We start from the raw sequence: 19,068 nt of genomic DNA, 5'->3' as shown, positions 1-19,068 counted from the left end.
AAATGATCATCCTAAATGAGGTAACCCATACTCAGAAAGACATGCATGGTATATACTCACTTATAAGTGGATATTAGCCCCAACATAGATGGCCTCTGAGAGACTCCACCCAGTGTAGGATTGGGACTCACTAATGGGTCTCGCTGGACTCTAGGGAAAGCACTGAGAGTTATAGGGAAGAATGGGATGGAACAGGAGCTCCACCGGGAGACCATCAAGTCCTGCAGATCATGATACAGGGGAGCCTTCACAAACTGATGCACTAGCCAAGGACAATGCATGCAGAGAACCAAGACCCGATGTTCAGACATAACCAATGAACTGCAGATTCTTCATGTAGGGGGAAGGAAGGACTGCTGCTGAACCTCTGATATGCACTCAGGTGCCCACGATTTGGTCATTACTCCTTGGCATACAGAGGAAGGGGATCCAGGCAATCCTGATAAGACCTAATAAGCTGTCACCAGATAGTTGGTGTAGAAAGGTCCCCCCATCAGAGGTCTAGGAGAGAGCAATAGGCAGAAAAGGGAGGGAGGGTGGAAATAGTGAGATAGGAAGGTGGGGCTAGCAATCAGGGTATAATGTGAATTAAATAAAATATACATTAAAATAATATAATTCTGGGGCCTTATTCACTATGAGGCCTACATATATCTCAAAATGTTTAAGGTACAATATTACAGAACTTGGAAGATGTCACAATTTATATTGGTTATTTCTTTAGAAGAAAAAGTACTTATTGAGTAGAAAATGGAAGCAAAATAAATACATTGAAACTATATGTACTCGAGAATAATTTTGAATTTCCTATGCTTTCCTGAGTATATGGATTATAGGACTGTTCCACATATGTAACTTATGCTATTATTCTGGAGTTCAAACCCAGGACTTCTAGGATACTAGGCGAGGTACTCTATCAACTAAGTTAAATCCTTGTGTGACACTGTTTTTGCAATATTTAGCAATGGTAATTTTATGCTGGTCCAGTGAGATGGTTCGGTAGGTAGAGGTGCTTGTCATGAAGCCTGATAATTCAGGTTTTTATCTTAGTGACACACATGGTAGAAGAGACTGGGCTCTGGGGAGTTGTCTCCTGACTCCTATGTGTACACCACAGCACATGTGATACTATATACATGTAAACATACAGAACACACACACACACACACACATGCAAATGTCATACAGTACATTTAATTTTACATGTAATTTAAATTTTCAACATGGTTTTAATGTTATTTAATGTTTTTAAGATTGGTTGCATGTCCAGTCACAACCCTAAAAGATTCATCTTCCTTATTCATCTCCTACCAACCCACTGAGTTAAAATATTAAGATTTTCCTCTTAATTTTTACTTGAGTTTTTTGCTACATGTTCAATTCCTCGGGCATAAGTTACATTGGCCGCTTTATGTTTCTTTCCCACATATTTCAGCGGTAGACATTATAGTCAGAGGCATCTTTGTCTATTACCGAAACAGGACTTGGTAACTTTCCACATTCTTTATTTCTATACCTTTCATTCAATTTCTTATTTAACAATTTTATATATGCAGAAAAAGCATTCAGACTACTGTGACACATACCATCTCTAAATCCTCTCTCATCTCCCCCCTTTTAGAATTCCCTTTCACATATTGTCTGCCTTCCTTCCTTCCTTCCTTCCTTCCTTCCTTCCTTCCTACCTATCTACCTTCCTTCCCTCTTTCCCTCCTTTACTGCTTACTTGGGTTGAATTTGAGACCCATCGAGTTTACCCTGGGTCATCTTTGGGACTGACCATGGATTTGGAACTGTTGGGTAGAGCCTAGAGGACAGGAATCATTATGGAAGATGAGGAAGAATGTAAGACCAGGAAGTTCGGGGAAGGGCTAGGAAATGCTGCATCTGAGCACAACACACTCAAGGCAGTCAGGACTCTTCAGGTAGCTGTGGCCATGCAATGGGGCTGCAGAAGATTCAGCTCACTAACAGCCAATTATGGATCAGCGAGGATCTCGGGACCCTACTCCTCCTAGCTGAATTATTGATTACTGATAGATTCTAGAAGAGGAGGTTGTCTGCTTATCTTTTCTAAGTAATTCCTTCTGAAAAAAATCACCAAGATTCAACATTCAATAATATTACTGAAAATTCAATTCAGTGTTGTCTGTATCCATGTAAAATTCAAGAGCCACAGATTTTTTTACCCAAGGTCTCTATTCAGACGACTTATCAACCAAGGATCACTTAGCTCTTCCAATTTACTCATACATTTCTCAGCTTTATAAGCTCTTCCTCTTTTTGTACACCAAGCTAAATAGTTTTATCCTTATATCTTAAAACACTGTTCATGTTTTTGTTCCTCAACAGATTTATCAAAACCATTTTCCTTATAAAGAATATTTCATGTATAAATTAAAATTGGGAGACAGCAGTCCTCCCAAGCATTGCAAATACATAATGGGCATTAGTTAAATATTTATTTCTGATTAATGTGTGCATGAATATGTGTGCACACACATATATGTGCGTGTAATGGTGTGAGTACGGTGGTCATAGAACGATGTTTTAGAGTCAGTTTTCTGCTTCCCTCTGTACTTGGGATCAAGGATGGAAGACAGGTCAGGTCACTAGATTTCTATCACAAACGCCTCTATTGCTGAGCTAATGCTTTGGTCAGGGTTCTCTAGAACATAACCAAGGGAATGAATATGAATATATATGCATATATGAGTGAATATATACATACACACTATATATAAAATCATATATATTCGGAATGTGTTACATGAGCTTCAAAATTGTAACAAAGGCTAGACCATCACTGCTAAGCCACTGAGAATCCAGTACTCAGTCCTTGGTGCTAGGTGCGTGAACAGCTGTAGTAGTCCCAGAATATTTCTCTCTCTCAGTGGAGACAACCAATAGCCCACAAAGGAGGATGGCTCAATAGTCCTAATACAGCACCAGGAACACAGAAGGTTCTTGTTGAGCCATTGCCAACCCCTAGTCCATGATGCAGTCTTGGAAACTTTGAGGAGTCAGCAGCTGTGACTACAGTGGGGTCAGAGTCAGAGGTGAATCACCTGCATAGTGAGAGGGAAGACCAAGAGAGCAAAAGGTAAGATAAACTGCCTTCTGGAGTGTCCTTTTTATCTGGGCCCTGCCAGACTTGCCACCAATGATCACGGTGGCCTTGCCTCATCAATAGTGACACATCTTCCCATGAGGCTCTCTACTCAGGTGATTCTAATTTATGGAAAGCTTACACTGAACCCAAGCATAATAGAGTTTCTGGCAGCTCACATATTGGGCATTTTGACTAAAGAGGAAGAAGTGTATACTCTAGCAGTTTTTCTAAAATTACATATTCCACTTTTACCATTTGTATATAATTTTGTAAAGTATTTATGTATTTATGCTCTACAGGCCTTGGTTTCCTTATTTCATGTTTTATTATTATTATTTTTCTCTCTCTCTCTCCCCCCCATGTGTGTGTGTGTGTGTGTGTGTGTATGTGTGTCTGTGTGTGTGTGTGTGTGTGTGTCTGTGTGTGTGTGTGATCACATAGCTGTAGATAGCTGAAGAAGCTAGGAGAGGCCATCAGAGTTGCAGGAGTTGGAGTTAGTTGGTTGTGATTGCTGTGTTATGGGAGCAAAACATGATTCTCATGGGAAAAGCAAAACAAAACAGTAACTCTTCATTGCTGAGGCATCTCTAATCTGTTTTCTCAGACAGTATTATACACACCATGTTATACTTGCTGTGGGATTTAACAACAATATTTACTCTGGCTGTGTAAAATAAGACTGTATAGACTCGGGATGTTTGAAACAGTCCTTGTCCTTTATAAGAGTTATAGTTCAGGAAGGAAGGTGACAAATCCTACTCACCAATTGCAATGATCTAAAATATGAGTGATGCTGAACAGTGGTGGTGCATGCACCACTGCAGCAGGAGGCAAAGGCAGGCAGGTGGTTCTTTGAGTTCGAGACCAGCCTGGTCCAAAGAGAGTGTTCCAGGACAGCCAGGGCTACTCAAATCCAAGACTTCTTCAGGAACTAGCTAACTGTAGGTAGAGAAACTAGGGCCTTATTATACTGAGATAGCAGGTGGGATTATGGTATACTTAACAATTAGAATATGAACCTTGAAAATAAAAGCAGAAAGCAAGAAAGTATTTTAGGAGAAAAACTTAACATTTTAGGAAAGCATGCTTAAGATCCGTGACGATATATCAGAGTTTACTCAGAATGACAAAATGCTGAGGATGGAAAATGAAGCTGAAGTGTTTGCACAGGGTAGCAAGATGTCAAGTCCATCTTCCTATTTGATAGTCTAACTTTTCAAGAGAAGATATGTGTATCATAAGGACAGACTTCTTTATCTTCACAACATAAACTTCTGACAAACAGGGTACATGCGCAGTGTGCAATGAATTTTATTTTGTATAACATGTGGTCTAATACTGGCTGAGATTGGTTGATTATTAATTTTCATTCAGTGAAAGAGAAGACAGGAAAACTGTTTATAGTAAAAGAAAGTTGATTTTCAGGGTTACAGACACTTCAAATACATGAGGAGATACACTCAGAGCTGAGTGTCTTTATCATTAAAGTTGTTTGGGGTTACTTGCCTTTACAGTGCCTCACTTGCCTCTCTTCTCTACTTCCCTTCCTATTTTGGTTACAGCTATGCAAGGACCATCGCAGAATGCAGATTAGGTCTCTGTTACCATCAATGGGCAAAGAAATAACTGTAATGGAAGCTCTGTATAGGGCTCCCTGTTTTGTTAATTAGCTGGGCTATAAATGGCCGTATCAGCTTCCTCCTTCATTGTGACATGGCAAATACAGAGAGACTCTGTACGGAATATAGAGGGAATATAAGCTAAATTACAGAGAAAGAAAAACTTAATGATAACAGCAAAAGACAGAAAGAAATGAAACTTACTAGATATTATTGGAGGCAAAAAGCCATAGAGAAGCTCAAACTGGAGCCTTCTCATGTTGCCCCTTTTTCATCCTAGGAGACCCTGGCCTCAGATTGTCTAAGTATATGATATATTTGACAACCAATTTTTAGTGTGTATAAAAACCATTTAGAAGGCTAGTGTGATAGCAGAGTGGGTGATTCCTGGACCTACATGACAAAAGAGGAGAAGGGAGTCTGACACATTTTTCTCTGACCTTTGGGCTTGCGCGCACACACACATACACACACACACACACACACACACACACACACACACACACACACACACACACACACGGAGAGAACCGGAGAGAGAGAGAGCGTGAGAGAGAGAGGCTTGGACTACTCCAATCAATATCTTTCAAAAAACAGAGGGTTAATTTCAACTTTTATATACACTTTGCTTTCTTAAAAATGCTAAGACAAAAACAGCCTTAGTAAAATAAAGTGATTGACTCACGTAGCCATCTCTGTACATGTTAACTGTCATGTACATGCTGCCTGGTGATGCAAAGGAGGAAAGAACTATCACATGGCTGCAGGGAATGGAACGGAGAACCTAGTAATGAGATTTTAGTTAAAGAAAATTATGCTAAAAGTCACTTGATTAAGTGTAGATGTTTACAGTTTTTTGTCTTTTATGGCTTTGAATATATTTTGTTTTGTTTTTTTCTGAGCTCAGTCTTCTTCAGGAGGAAAAGTGAATGAATGGGTTGTGTCTTGAGACTTTTGCTGAGGAGGCATCCCACACGCACATACACGCGCACACACATGTGCACTTAGGCACATCTACTAGCTGCATGGCAAAACATGGTGCTGGAGAGGTAGCTGAGAGTTTATATCTTCACGGGCAGGCAACAGGAAGAAAGAGTGACACTTGGCTTGACTTGAGCATATAAAACCTCTAAGCCCACCCCTGGTGACACAGTTCCTCCAATAAGGCCACACCTACTCCAACAGGGCCATATCTCCCTAATAGTGCCACTCCTAATGAGCCTCATTCAAATCTTGAGTCTGTAACCAGGGACAGGAGCCCTCTTGAGTCTTCTCAGTTTTACTTCCCAGATGTGAAAGTGTATTTACTTCCTGAGGCCCTTTAACCGCTCTCCTTTTCCTGGAGACAATGTTTCAACTGGGAGGAAGTTGACTACAGCGCAACAGGCAGCTTGAACACAAAGGGGTCTTACTCCTCCACCAGAACTTCCATTTCACGTAGTCACAAGATAAGTGCTCAGATTTGAAGACTACTCACTAATCACAAATCTTAAAAGATCAAAGAATTGGCTTTTGACACTGAATTTAGCTTAATGTTACATTTTTTGTTTTCGTTGACCTTATAAATAAAGATATAATTTTAGCAAGATGTGAAGGTGTGGAACTGTAATTCTAACACCTACAAAGAATTCCAAGCCAGCCTTGGAATGAACATCTATCTCAGAGAAACAAAACTCACAGCCCAACTAAACAAAGACAAAATAAAACAAAAAGAAATGACTGCAATTGTGCTTTTTCTCAATTGAATTTAATATCCACACATGTGTCCTTACACAGAGAGTATATATGTAGTCATGACATATGTTAGGGTTAGGTTTATATTGTTTATGCGTAGAGAAAAAAATTTTTTTGAAAATTTCACACAGGTATGTATTGAATTTGGGTGATGTACAATTCCTACGTCTCTCTCATTCTCCACTCTGAAATCCTTCTTTTCAATAAGCCCTCTTCAGTTTTCATTGTTATTTTGCTTTCCCTCCATTTGCTTGCACGGGTTGGGGCTTAATTCAGTGGACCATGGACACTTATCCGGAGGTACACTGCTGAAACAACGACACCCAATTTTTTTGAATAAATGCTCACCATCTGTTAGAAGCTCCTGCCCCCATGCATGAGGAAACGTTAATGGTCAAATCTTTTTGCAGATAATTACAGTTGCAGTGAGTTCAGGAGTACAAAGACTCTGTCACAGTGTTTTCATACCACTCCTCCAAACCTCTTATCCTTAGAGACTGGTAGTGGATTTTATAAATATCCTGCGTATAACCAAGAATTCCAGAGTCACTCATTCTCTGTACTTGGGCTGACATTGAGTGAAACGTAAAACTTTTTTATGAAAGCAATTTTAAGGTGTGGCTCTTTTATTAACTAGTCTATTAAGCTAGTGATATATGTGTTAGTATTATTGTGATTTCTGAACTTGAGTTCCAAGGAGTTAAGAAGTATTGCAACTTTATAGATTAAGTAGACAAAGCAAAAAGTGTGACCCATTGAGGCTACTTCCGCATTATATTGTCAAAATGGAACTGGCTCACAAAAGGAGAAGTTGGCACATATTTGGTGATTAGTACTTCAAAATAATACTATTTAAAATATATCTATTGAGTCCCACTTTGATAATCTATAGATAATCTATAATCTAGAATCCTATATCCACAAAAATTATGTGAAGCCTAAAATGAGTATAAGCCTTTTAGATTCTGTGTCCCATTTCTACATTCCTTTGACTATCTGGTTGTTAGTTGCCACCCCTGGTTGTCAGTAGCTGCTTTCTCTATTTACTTTCATTTTTTTTTCTTTCTTTTCTGTAACTGGATAGCTAAGATCAAATAGAACATTGAATAACAATATACAAATCGGTATATATTGTTATATACCTAAACCCAAAATAGCATCAATCACACCAAAAGCCCACCCAAACTTCCCATGTTAGATGTCTATTCTAGTTTTCCTTCTGTTGCTATGATGAAATACCATAACAACAAGCAACTCAAGGGAGAAAGGGTTTATTTGAGTTGCAACTTCAGATTATGGTCCATTGTCGGGGGTTTTACACCTGCAGGTAGGGGGCTGGAATGGGAGGGGCTCAGGCCTGCCGTTTCCTCTCCCTGGGGCTGAGAGGGATGATGAGTGACCCAGCCTCCTCCTACAATGCCCAGAGGAAAAATACACTGAATGTTGGGAGTCTTGTTGGAGCAAGATCTCAATTTTATTATGGAGGGTTTCTCTTATATAAGAGTATAGGGAGTGGGCGGGGTATAAGTTGTGGGACCAATCAGTTTGTGTTAAGTGGCTGTTGGTAGACAGGGCTCACCCCAGGATGTACCCAGATGGATCATGCTGAGTCATTTTTATGCGGAAGGACCCACTACAGACTATCGCTGAAAACTGAGCCAGCCTCAGTTCTGTCCTCAAGGCCTCAGAGGGCTGACAGATTTGGTCATGGGGTACAGCAGTCCATCACTGAGGGGGGAGTCAAGGTAGCAACTTCAACACTCTCACATCGACAGTCAAGAGCAGAGAGAATAAGTGCAAATGTGTTTGCTTGATTTCTCTTAGCCAGATTTCTCCTCTCTTTTACTGCTCAGTATATCCCATGTAGGGATTGGAGCCACCTACAGTGGGCTATATCTTTCTATATCAGATAACTATAGAGATAATCTCCTGAAGAAAATTACTTATTTACACTTATTTTACCAGGTGGTTCTAAGCTGTGTCAAGTTGACAGTTAAAACTAAGAAGTATAATTTATATATAGTAAACATCAGCCACACGTGAGTTCATAGCAGTCATAGCAGTATGCACAATCCCCATAGAAACAGACAAAATCTATGTTTGTAGAACAGGAAGTCCCATCCTCAACCCAGAAACTGTTGACAACTGATAGTTGTAGTAAGAGGAAAATGTAATTTTCTCTAAGAATGTAGCCACTGGTAGAAATATGAATACATAGGCATCACAAATTGAACATTGTGATGAAAAAGAAAAGACACAAAAACTGGGTGGGGAGGGAGGGAAGTGAATATGGGAGGAGTTGAGGGAGAGGATAAATATGGCCATAATATACTGCATAAAATTCTGAAAGAATTATTCTCAGGTTTCAACAGTCTATTAAGCAAACTTTGTGCTACTTCTTTTTTTGTTTTTAGTTTCTAGCTAACATGAGCATATTAGTATTATTTATCTTAATTTTTTTGAAATTACAATATGATTACATCATTTCCCACCTTCCTTTTTCTCCCTTCCAACCCTTTCCATATCCCACTCTTTGCTTTCTTTCAAATATATGGCCTCTTTTTATTTACCAGTTGTTACTACATGCATGTATGTACATTATATAAGTAAAACATATATTCCTAAATACAACCTTCTCAGTCTTTATAATGTTACTTGTACACATTTTTTCTAACTGACTATGGGTTTTGGATAATTAAATGTTGTGCTCTTCCATGGGGAAGTCTATTTCCCACCCTGATCTCAAAATTTCTTAGTTGCCTGTAGTTCTTTTGGGCTTTCTCCTCTCCATTTTGGCATTTCTATTGTTCTTGCCTTTGATTAGCTCATGTTTAGATGTTCCTGTTGGTGAGACTTTACAGGTGTAGCTTCTGGCTTTACTGGAAGACATAATGTCAGAACAATCTTCTGGGTTCTCTGTTTCTTATAATCTTTCCACCCTTCCTTCTACAATGCTCCCTGAGACTCAGGTACAGGGCCTGAGCTCCACTAGTCTGCATTTTGACTGGAAGCGGTTTTCTGTAATGGTTTCTAGGCTGTTGCCAACAGAAGTTTCCTTGATGAGGGGTAAGGACTACATTTATCTATGAGTATAAGAGCAAATGTTTAGTGCATAGTCAGGAATTACGCTGGTTTAATTAAGGGATGGTTGTAGGCTCTCCTCCAAGGCTGTTGACTTCACTGGCTCTGAGTAATTGCCTAGGTTTCCAGTACTAGGCATGAATTCCCTCTTGTGGACCTGGCCCTAAGTCCAATTAGAGATCTCTTGTTTATTGGTAAGGCGTGTGTGCAACTACTGTACTCTTAAGGTTATCCTGCCTTGTTGGTTGTTATTGTGGTCCATAACTGGGTAACACTGCTGGTTGCTTTCCTCCTTAAGAGCATGCATAGTACCTTCTGGTACCACGAAAACTAGCTAGTCCTCTGTGCCCTGTGTCTGAGGTGTATAATGTCTTCAGCAAAAAGGAATTTATGGCCTATCTCTTGGGGGAGGGGAGAACCAAGAGCAATAACAACAGTCTGTAATGTTTGGCGGGGTCTCTTGGACAGCCCCGACAATTCCGAAGACTGCTTCACATGCCTGATGTCTGGGGTTGTTGTGAAGTGGTCTCTGACTCTCGAAAGAAGCATTTTCAACCCAGATGAGAAAATGCAAATGGTACACATACATTTGGACACTGACTGGTATGTAATATAGGTAGAACGTTTGCACAATTCCTTCCTGTTGTTTTACCCTCTTCTCTTCTTTATTTCTCTCCCTCTTCCCTCCACTAATTATAGCCCACCCCCATTTTTTTCCATTTCCCCTGTTGTCAGATCACTTGTAACCTGCTACTCCCTTCCCTGTACCCTGGCCTAGGTCCCTTTTCACTTTTGTGATTTCTGAAGTTACTCCAGGCTAGCAGCCTCTGATGAGAGGAAATGTGTGACATTTGTCTTTCTGGGTCTTGATTTCCTCACTCAATATAATCTTCTCTAGTTCTATTAACTTAGCATGAAAATTCATGACTTTATTTTTCTGAAAGAACTAACCTTAAAGGAAAACAAATCAAATCTGCCTTATCAAAATTTTATAAATCCAGCTTCTTCTTGTTCTCACAATTGTCACAATAACATGGCTGAAAAGGAACTCTAGCTTCTCGTTATCAGTAGATTTTAATTTCTGTTTTAGATGCTTCTCGGTTATTAACTCTCTCTGGGTTCCATCCCGCCCTTTGAAGTGAGTGATAGTTCATTCCTAAAAGCCTTAGCATATCACTTGATCACAGCTGTGGCTTAACTTATCTCAAGTACTGTAAGAAGTTGTCTCAGTAGTGCATCCGATCCACCTCCAACATATCCAGGAAAACAAGCAGAAAGGTGCCAAGGATCACAGTAAGCCTGAGAGGTTTGTAAACTAACAGGTAGCTACCTGGTGGTGGGAATTCAGTGAAGAACAGGGCGTTCAAAGGAACTTTCATGATCAAGTTTACTCCACTGTCTGTTAATTATTTATTTCCATTCCACCCTTCAAGAAAAGACTTTAAGGGATAGAATTAAGTTAATCTTTAATCACTGAGAACTGTCAGTTTCCTGCAGATAAACTCTGACAGATCCTTAAATAATGGGATAATCAGATTTAACATAGCCGTGAATAGAGAGCTCTCCTACAAACAAGGACGCCCCAGTGCCAGCAAATTATAAAACCAAAACAGCTTCAAGGCCATGACACTACCTATGCTGAAAACTCCACTCGAGCAGGAAATACCTGACCTTGTTTTGTTCCCGTCTGCCTCTAAATCTTTATCATCAACAGAACATGCGCTATGCTTGCCTGGGGCCCTTAAATAATTTACTATGAGATCAAATAACTCAGAAGCCGTAAACAGAAGTAACAGAAAGAAAGGGACTGACATTTGAAATATAAAGGATCGCGAGTTTTATACTTCTAGAAAGCACATGTGTGTTCGATTTTCATTTTTAGCATGTAGAAAATTCCCTCTCCCTAGTTTTTGTACTAATCTGAATCATTAATTAAAAGGCAAAAACAAATCTGTACTTTATTGCCTTAAGGAAGGTCTTTTGGTGATTTGTGCCAAATATTTTTATATGATAAATTTAAGAGAAAGTCTTAAAAGTAGCATGCTGGTTTATATAAAATAATTTATATAAAGCAGACCTACATAGTGACCCACAGATATTATGAGTGCACATGGGAAAAAAAGAAATGGTTAAAAGAAAAAGTGCACATGGATGGTTAAAAGAAATGTCAGAGAATGCCGAGTGGCATGCTAACAAAGTTCAGCGGGAGAGCATGATTGCTTTATGAATTCACCTCAAAGGACTGTTACAGGTGGCAGGACTCTAGATGTCTGAAACAAATCTGCAACAAACCTGTAAAGGTGTCTCCCTTGGTAGAATTTATCTTCCTTGGGAGAAGAACCTTCCTAACCACACTCGGTTCAGTTGTTCAATGTTCCCTAAAATTCATGGATTTGAACAAAGTATCCAGCTTTTGGTGGTGCTTTTTTAGGGAGTGGTGGCACCCTGAGGAAGTGGGACATATCTGGCAGGTGTGGCTTACCCAAGGTTGAGCCCTATTTCCTGCCCTTTCTGTTTCCAGTGCCTCTGAGAAGTGAGTAAGCAAGCAACCCCTACTCCCCCTGGAGCAGCCACAGGATGTGTCTGCCACCATGTTTTTTCTTTGATGGGCCAAGCCTTCAAATCCTGAGCCAAAACCTTTCTCTCATGACTCTCATGTCTTATGTGAGGTATTTTGCCACCGCAATGGGAGAAAAATAACTAAGGGACCAAATTTTCCATCTAAATGCAGCAGCACGGATAACAAGGGATAAATATAGCTACAGCTACTTGTTATCACTCATTAGTAAATTGCCACGATTTTCTGTATCCTCTGCCAAAACATGCCAATAACACAAAGATATGTTTTGTATACACAGTGCTAATGGCCTTGGAGGTCAGGGGCATCTGCATGGGTGAGTATAGAGCTTAACTAAAGGGGCTCTTGGGGACCACTGGCTGTGAGGACACATTTCTTTTCCATGGAGGAAAGAGCCAAGGCTGCTTCTCCTTCTATAAATAAAGTGTTCTGTGTGACTTTTGTCCAATAGTCACTTTTGTACAGGCTCATATTATTCAGACATATAAAGTTGCAGTGTAGAAAAAAATATAGGATTGGAATTAGTATTAAAAGATAGTGCAGATTTTTATATCTAAGGTACTTAGTCAAATTTCTTCTCTTTCCATTGGCAATATTTCTGTACAGGAATGATGCTATCAGACATACATATTTTGAATAATCTGTATTTATGGCATTTCTCACTGCTGTGATAAAGAGTAAGCTAAAGCCACAGAAGGAAATAGTGGCTTCTTTCAACTCTCAGTTTGAAGGTGCATTCCATCATGGAGGGAGCCTGAAGCAGTTGGTTAGCTATGAAACAGAGAGAAGAAGGCTGGCTCTCAGCTTACCTCCTCTTCTTTTCTATTCACTACAAGACCTCAGTCCATGGGACAGTGTTGCACATTCAGGATGACTCTTCAATCCTCAGTTAACCCAGTCTAGAGCCTCCCTCACAGATGTGTCCAAAGGTTTGTTTCTTATGTGGTTGCAGGTTGACAGCTTTAACCATCATATTCTTGTTATTTCCACATTAAATCAAGCTTGACTGTATTACCACATGTAAGATAAGCTTATATTTTCACTTCTATATCTCACCTTTTCATTTGCATGTCAACTAATCTTTGTTTTTATTTTTTTTACAATAATATTTTAAAATACAGATTTCAAGTATTTATAATTTTAGCATGTTGATCCATAGTTGGAGATATTTGATCTCCAAGAGAATACAAAATAATTATTCGATATTTTCTCTGTACATTTTCATTTTATATTTCCTTTTTTAGTCTTTGATTTTATATGCTTTGGATTTATTGTTATATTCAATACAAAACTGTGGACCTAACTTCAGGCTTCCAAACCACCTCTAGCATTCTGAATAGAACAACTAAATGATATGTCTAATTATCCCCAACTTGAAATGGCCCTTGTAAAACACATTCAATCTCCATGTACATTTAAGCTCAATTCTGAACTTTCTTTCCTATTTATTGATCTCTTTTCTTAAGAATACAATATTGTTTTATTGTATATCAGTGATCATTATGTATAATTATCAGCCTTAAAGGATGTTTACTTGTTTTCTTGTTTTGTTTTTGGTGTTGTACCTGTTAGCAGATCTTTCCAAGTGACCTAACAAGGCTTCGTATCCAATCCTATCCCTATTTAAAGGAACGTTGAGAAAACTTGTTTACATTTTTCTATTTTTCTGTTGGGCTTTTTTTTTAAAAAAAGAACTGAATTTAAAAATAAAAGAGAATTCTAAAAGAAGTGGGAAGTATGGTCTGGAGAGATGACTCAGCAACTAAGGGCAACATTGTGTGTACAGAGGACCTTAGTTTGGTTTCCAGCACCTCACCTGTCCTTAACTCCAGCTCCAGGGCATATGAAGCCCTCTTATGGCCTCCATGGGTACTGCATACACATGCGCATACCCACACACATATACTTTTGCATATAATATAAACTAAAACTAAAACAGTCTTTTAAAATGATGGTGGCTTTTTTTCCCTACTGCCATTGGACATCCACTTAGGTTTAACCCTCTCCTTTACCTTCTAGAAGGCAATTTTAGTTTTGCTGCTGTCTACTCACAGGCCTCCTGGATTTGCTCTCGGCTGAGTGGACTGCATTTGATCTTCTCTGCTGTCATGTGTCTTCTCTTTTCTCTAGCAAAAGGAAGAGAGACTATATTGCTGCCTGGCCTATTAGCATGGGGCTTTGGCTCCCTGTGAAGAAGGAGAATCATGAATTTGCTGTTTTTATCTAGCTGGCTTTCTTTTTAACATTCTATTTTTATTTTTAGTGTGTGTGTGTGTGTGTGTGTGTGTGTGTGTGTGTGTGTGTGTGTGTGAGAGAGAGAGAGAGAGAGAGAGAGAGAGAGAGAGAGAGAGAGAGAGAGAGAGAGAGAGTATAGTTCCCACACAGATAAGAAAGAGTGCCAGATGCCCTGGAACTGGAGCTCCAGACAGTGAGATACCTAATGTGGGTACTGAGAACTGAACTGGGGCCTCTGCCATAGCATTATACAACTTAACTACTGAGCCATCTCTCTGGTCCCATTGCCTGCCTCTGTGCTATACTTTGGGTTTATTTTCTGTTTGTTTAAGGAGATTATCTTTAAAACTCCTCTCCTATTCTCTGGGTAGGCATTAATGACTCCACTTCTGTATTACCCCCCATATGTTAGTGCAGGTCAAGTGTTCTTTCTTGCTCATCTCTTTCAGTAGGATGTGTCTTAGGGAGAGACGTTGGCTGGACCCTCTGCTACCACATGCTAAGCTTTGGAGTGCTGTGGATCAAACTTTCTTTGACTGGAGTTCAGGCTCCATTCAGTGCAGCTCTCTCAGCCTGTAGTGCCACACAAGGCAAGTCCTCTTCTTCATAATCATTAGCCAGGCTTTAGTGAGAGAGTAACAGGATAATCAGAACTCTAGACAGCAGTCAGGTCCTGGGGTGGTTTTCCTGAATGGGAGGGGGAAAGGCCTTCTGGAGGAGGGTCATCAATAGGGAGCATGGTGAATACAGAAAATCCCAGTGATGCTCCTGTTGGACACTGAACACATGAAGGCTCCTCAAGCACCGAGTGATTCCCAATGACCACTGGGCAGTTGCAGCCCTGCCTCATGTGTTCTTTGCCATCTTGCTATGAGATCAGGAGATCTTTATTCAATGCCACTTTCTCTGTGTCTTTGGAATCACAGCTACAAACCAAGAGAGTAAGTTTTGCTTCTAAATAAAAACCAAAGTTCTCTGACATGGAAACATGAGGATGGACTCACCCTGAGGATCACTTGGTAGAGCATTCTTCCTTTGAGACTGGGGTTTCCTTGGATGCTAGGGCATGCTGACATTTCACTAATGGCGATATTCCCTTTGCACTTTTCATTGTTTTTTTTTTCATTTTTTTCTCCTTTATTAATTTATTTTTGTTACATCTCAATGGTTATCCCATCCTTTGTATCCTCCCACTCTTCCCTCCTTCCCATTTTCCCCTTATTCCCCTCCCCTATGACTGTTCCTGAGGGGGATTACCTCCCCCTGTATATGCTCATAGGGCATCAAGTCTCTTCTTGGTAACTTGCTGTCCTCCCTCTGAGTGCCACCAGGTCTCCCCCTCCAGGGAACATGGTCAAAGGTGAGGCACCAGAGTATGTGAGAAAGTAAGATCCCACTCTCCACTCTACTGTGGAGAGTGTTCTGTCCATTGTCTAGATCTGGGTAGGGGTTTAAGGTTTACCGCCTGTATTGTCCTTGGCTGGTGCCTTAGTTTGAGTGGGACTCCTGGGCCCAAATCTGCCTATCATAATGTTCTACTTGTAGGCTTCTAGGACCCTCTGGATCCTTCTACTTTGCCATTCTCCCATGATTCTCTCATCTAGAGTCCCACTAGAATGTCCTCCCCTCTGTCTCAGTTTCCTGGTAAGTGAAGGCTTTCATGGGACATGCCCCTTGGGCTAATATGCAGATATAAGTGAGTATATACCATTTGAGTCTTTCTGCTTCTGGGTTAACTCAGTCATTATGATCATTTCTAGCTCAATCCATTTATTCACAAATTTCAGGAATTCCTTGTTTTTAATAGCTGAATAGTATTCCATAGTGTATATGTACCACAGTTTCTTTAACCATTCTTCTATTGAGGGACACTTAAGCTGTTTCCATGTTCTGGCTATTATGAATAAGGCTGCTATGAACATGGTTGAGCAAATTTTCATTGGTTTTTTAAAAAAAGATTTTACATATGGATACAATGTATTTATTTCATAGCCAACCATGCTCCCCACTCCGGCATCTCATAGACTACTGCCACAACCTTCCTTACTTTATCTCCTCCTCCTGCTTTATTCTTCCCCTTCTACCTGTTTTTCCATCTCATGATCCTTCTACTCTTCCTCCTCATGCTCTTCCTCCCCTTGTACCTCCTCCTTCTCCTCAGGTATGATCCACTGAATATAACTCACTCATGGTATTTCACCAGGATTTGACCTAAAAGCTTTAAAAGTGAGGATGAATCCAGCATAACGGGACATATTTATTCTTTCCTCATTATGTTCACCTACATGGTAAAGCTCACGTAGTTTTTTATTTACAGGTGTTTATTACCATATACTGATTATACATAGTGAGATTCAACATGCCATTTTCATACACATGTGAAGTTTATCTTGACATTTACTCCCCCTGATACTTCAACTATTGCTGGCCTGAGTTCTCTTCCCAACCTTAAAAAGAAACTTAGGAAACTAAGCAACGGCTTGAATGTTTTTGTAGCTGCATGCTTTCATGCATGATAACTAAGTGGAAATGCTCAAGTGCTGATGAGGAATAATGCTTCAGGGCTTTGTGTCCCTGTGTCTTGTACTTCCCAACTGCTCTTCCACACACTGTTCCTCAGGCCTTTTCTTTGTTGGTCATCACTTTTTGCTTTCTGCTGCTTTTCTTTGGTTACTTTATTTATGCTAGCACACAATACAAATATTAATAGGATCATTATGACATGTTCATGTATGTGCTTAACTACTTTGAACATATTCACCTCTAATAACTTCCTTGTTTCTTTCTCACTCTCACTGATACCCTTTTTTCTTCCTAACTAGTCTTTATTCTGCTTTTGTGTGTGTGTGTATATATGTGCCCATGCTTGTGTGTGTGTGTGTGTGTGTAATAATGAGTTTCATGAGGTGTGATGCTTACAAGTGCACCAGAAATGGGTTAATTACAGGACTATAAGCACCTTACGAGTAACTACACCTTTGAAGAAAATGTCTCTCCATCCCCAACAACCATTAATCACTGAAGGGAGGATTGGGGACTCAATAGACCCTTCACACTAGCAACCCTTAACTACCTATATATCCTTAGGGAGGAGGGGGGTGCTATGAGCGTGTTAAACAGCTTCTTTACATTGGACCCTTAGTTTATTCTGTTTCTTTTCTGATACTATTACTCCCATTGAGATGCAAGTTTCTTCCTGCCTACTGGGAACTGACTTATTTTCCATCTACATATTTGTTTCTCTCAAGGAATAAAAATATTGTCCAGAAGAAACTAAAGATACAGCTTCAGAGGCTACCAAGATGACACTTGAGAGCCTATGACCATATAGTGGGGAAGGAGGTCTCCCTCGGTCATAGACCTAGGAGAGGGGAATAGGGTGAAAGTGGGAGGAAGAGAGGGATGGGAAGAAAGAAGGGATGGGATAACAATTGTGGTGTAATCTGAATAAATTAATAAAATAAAATTAAAAAAAAAAGAAAAGAAGAAAAAAGAGATACTGCTTCAGGAGTAACCTAATAACCCTCCTAACCTGAGACTCTTGTCTTCTTCCTTATATGAGTACTGAAGAGCTGTGGCTCCTCAAACTTCTCTTCTTTTCCTCTTAGCATTCATGTTCCTCACTTTTTCATGGACTCTTCTCTTCTCACCTTCTGAGTGACCATCTGCTCATCCTTCAAGATACAGTCATCTATGTATTCAAAGACCTCAGAAATACAGCTCAGTGATGGATGTCATGAAACAAATGATGAGCAGAAGAGAAAGGTGGGAATTGATTCTTTTTTAAGCATCAATACAGAATATTTTGTTGCTTATTTTTATTGCATTAATTTATTTATTGATTTGCTTATTTAGCATGATGGAGTAAACACCTTGTATGCCACAATAGTGTGTTGGGTCAGAGGAAAAGCTTTTCTCCTTCTACCATGTGTGAATCAGAGATTGTACTCAGGTCTTCAGGCTTGACAGAAAACACATTTACTCACTGAGCTGTTACCAGCCTCTGAATATTTTCTTTGAATGCTATATCATTTCTACAGAGGAGAGCACATAGGATGTTCCTGTCAGCTTTTAATCTGAAGATGACAATATATTATTAGTAATATTATTATTTTTAGAGAGTGTTCCATTTGTTTGTTTGTTTGTTTATCTATCTAACATCTATCTATCTATATCTATCAATCAATCTATCTATCATCTATCTGTCTGTCTATCTATCTATCTATCTATCTATCTATCATCTATCTATTTATCTATCATCAACAGTTTCCTGTGTATTCTTTGCTAGTCTCAACCTTACTGTATAAACAAATATAACCTTGAACTCCTGCTCCTTTTGCCTTTACCTTTTGAGTGTAATGCTCTATGTCCATTTTGTTCATTGCTGTAGGACCTCGTCCTTGATTCACAAGCACTGCTATCTAAGCTCTCTATACTCTCTGGGAAAGCAGAGAGTTTGTAGTGCTTTTAGCATTTAGGAGTGGACTGTTTCCTTAGAGAAGCATAATCAGGTATGACAGATAAATAAATGTAATTAATTCATAGAAAAAGTTAGAGCCTTATAATTAGCAGACATTTGAAGATAATTATTACCCACGTTGAGTATCAGTGTGTTCTCATTTTGGGTAGATCTTTTTAAGTAAGGTGTGGTGGTGTGTGTGTGTGTAAGTTTGTCCATGTCAGTACAGATGACCATGAGGCAAGAGTAG

Source organism: Acomys minous (genome assembly GCF_964271855.1).
Source record: "Acomys minous genome assembly, chromosome: 1".
Taxonomy (NCBI): domain Eukaryota; kingdom Metazoa; phylum Chordata; class Mammalia; order Rodentia; family Muridae; genus Acomys; species Acomys minous.
Note: the sequence above shows the minus strand (reverse complement) of the source record.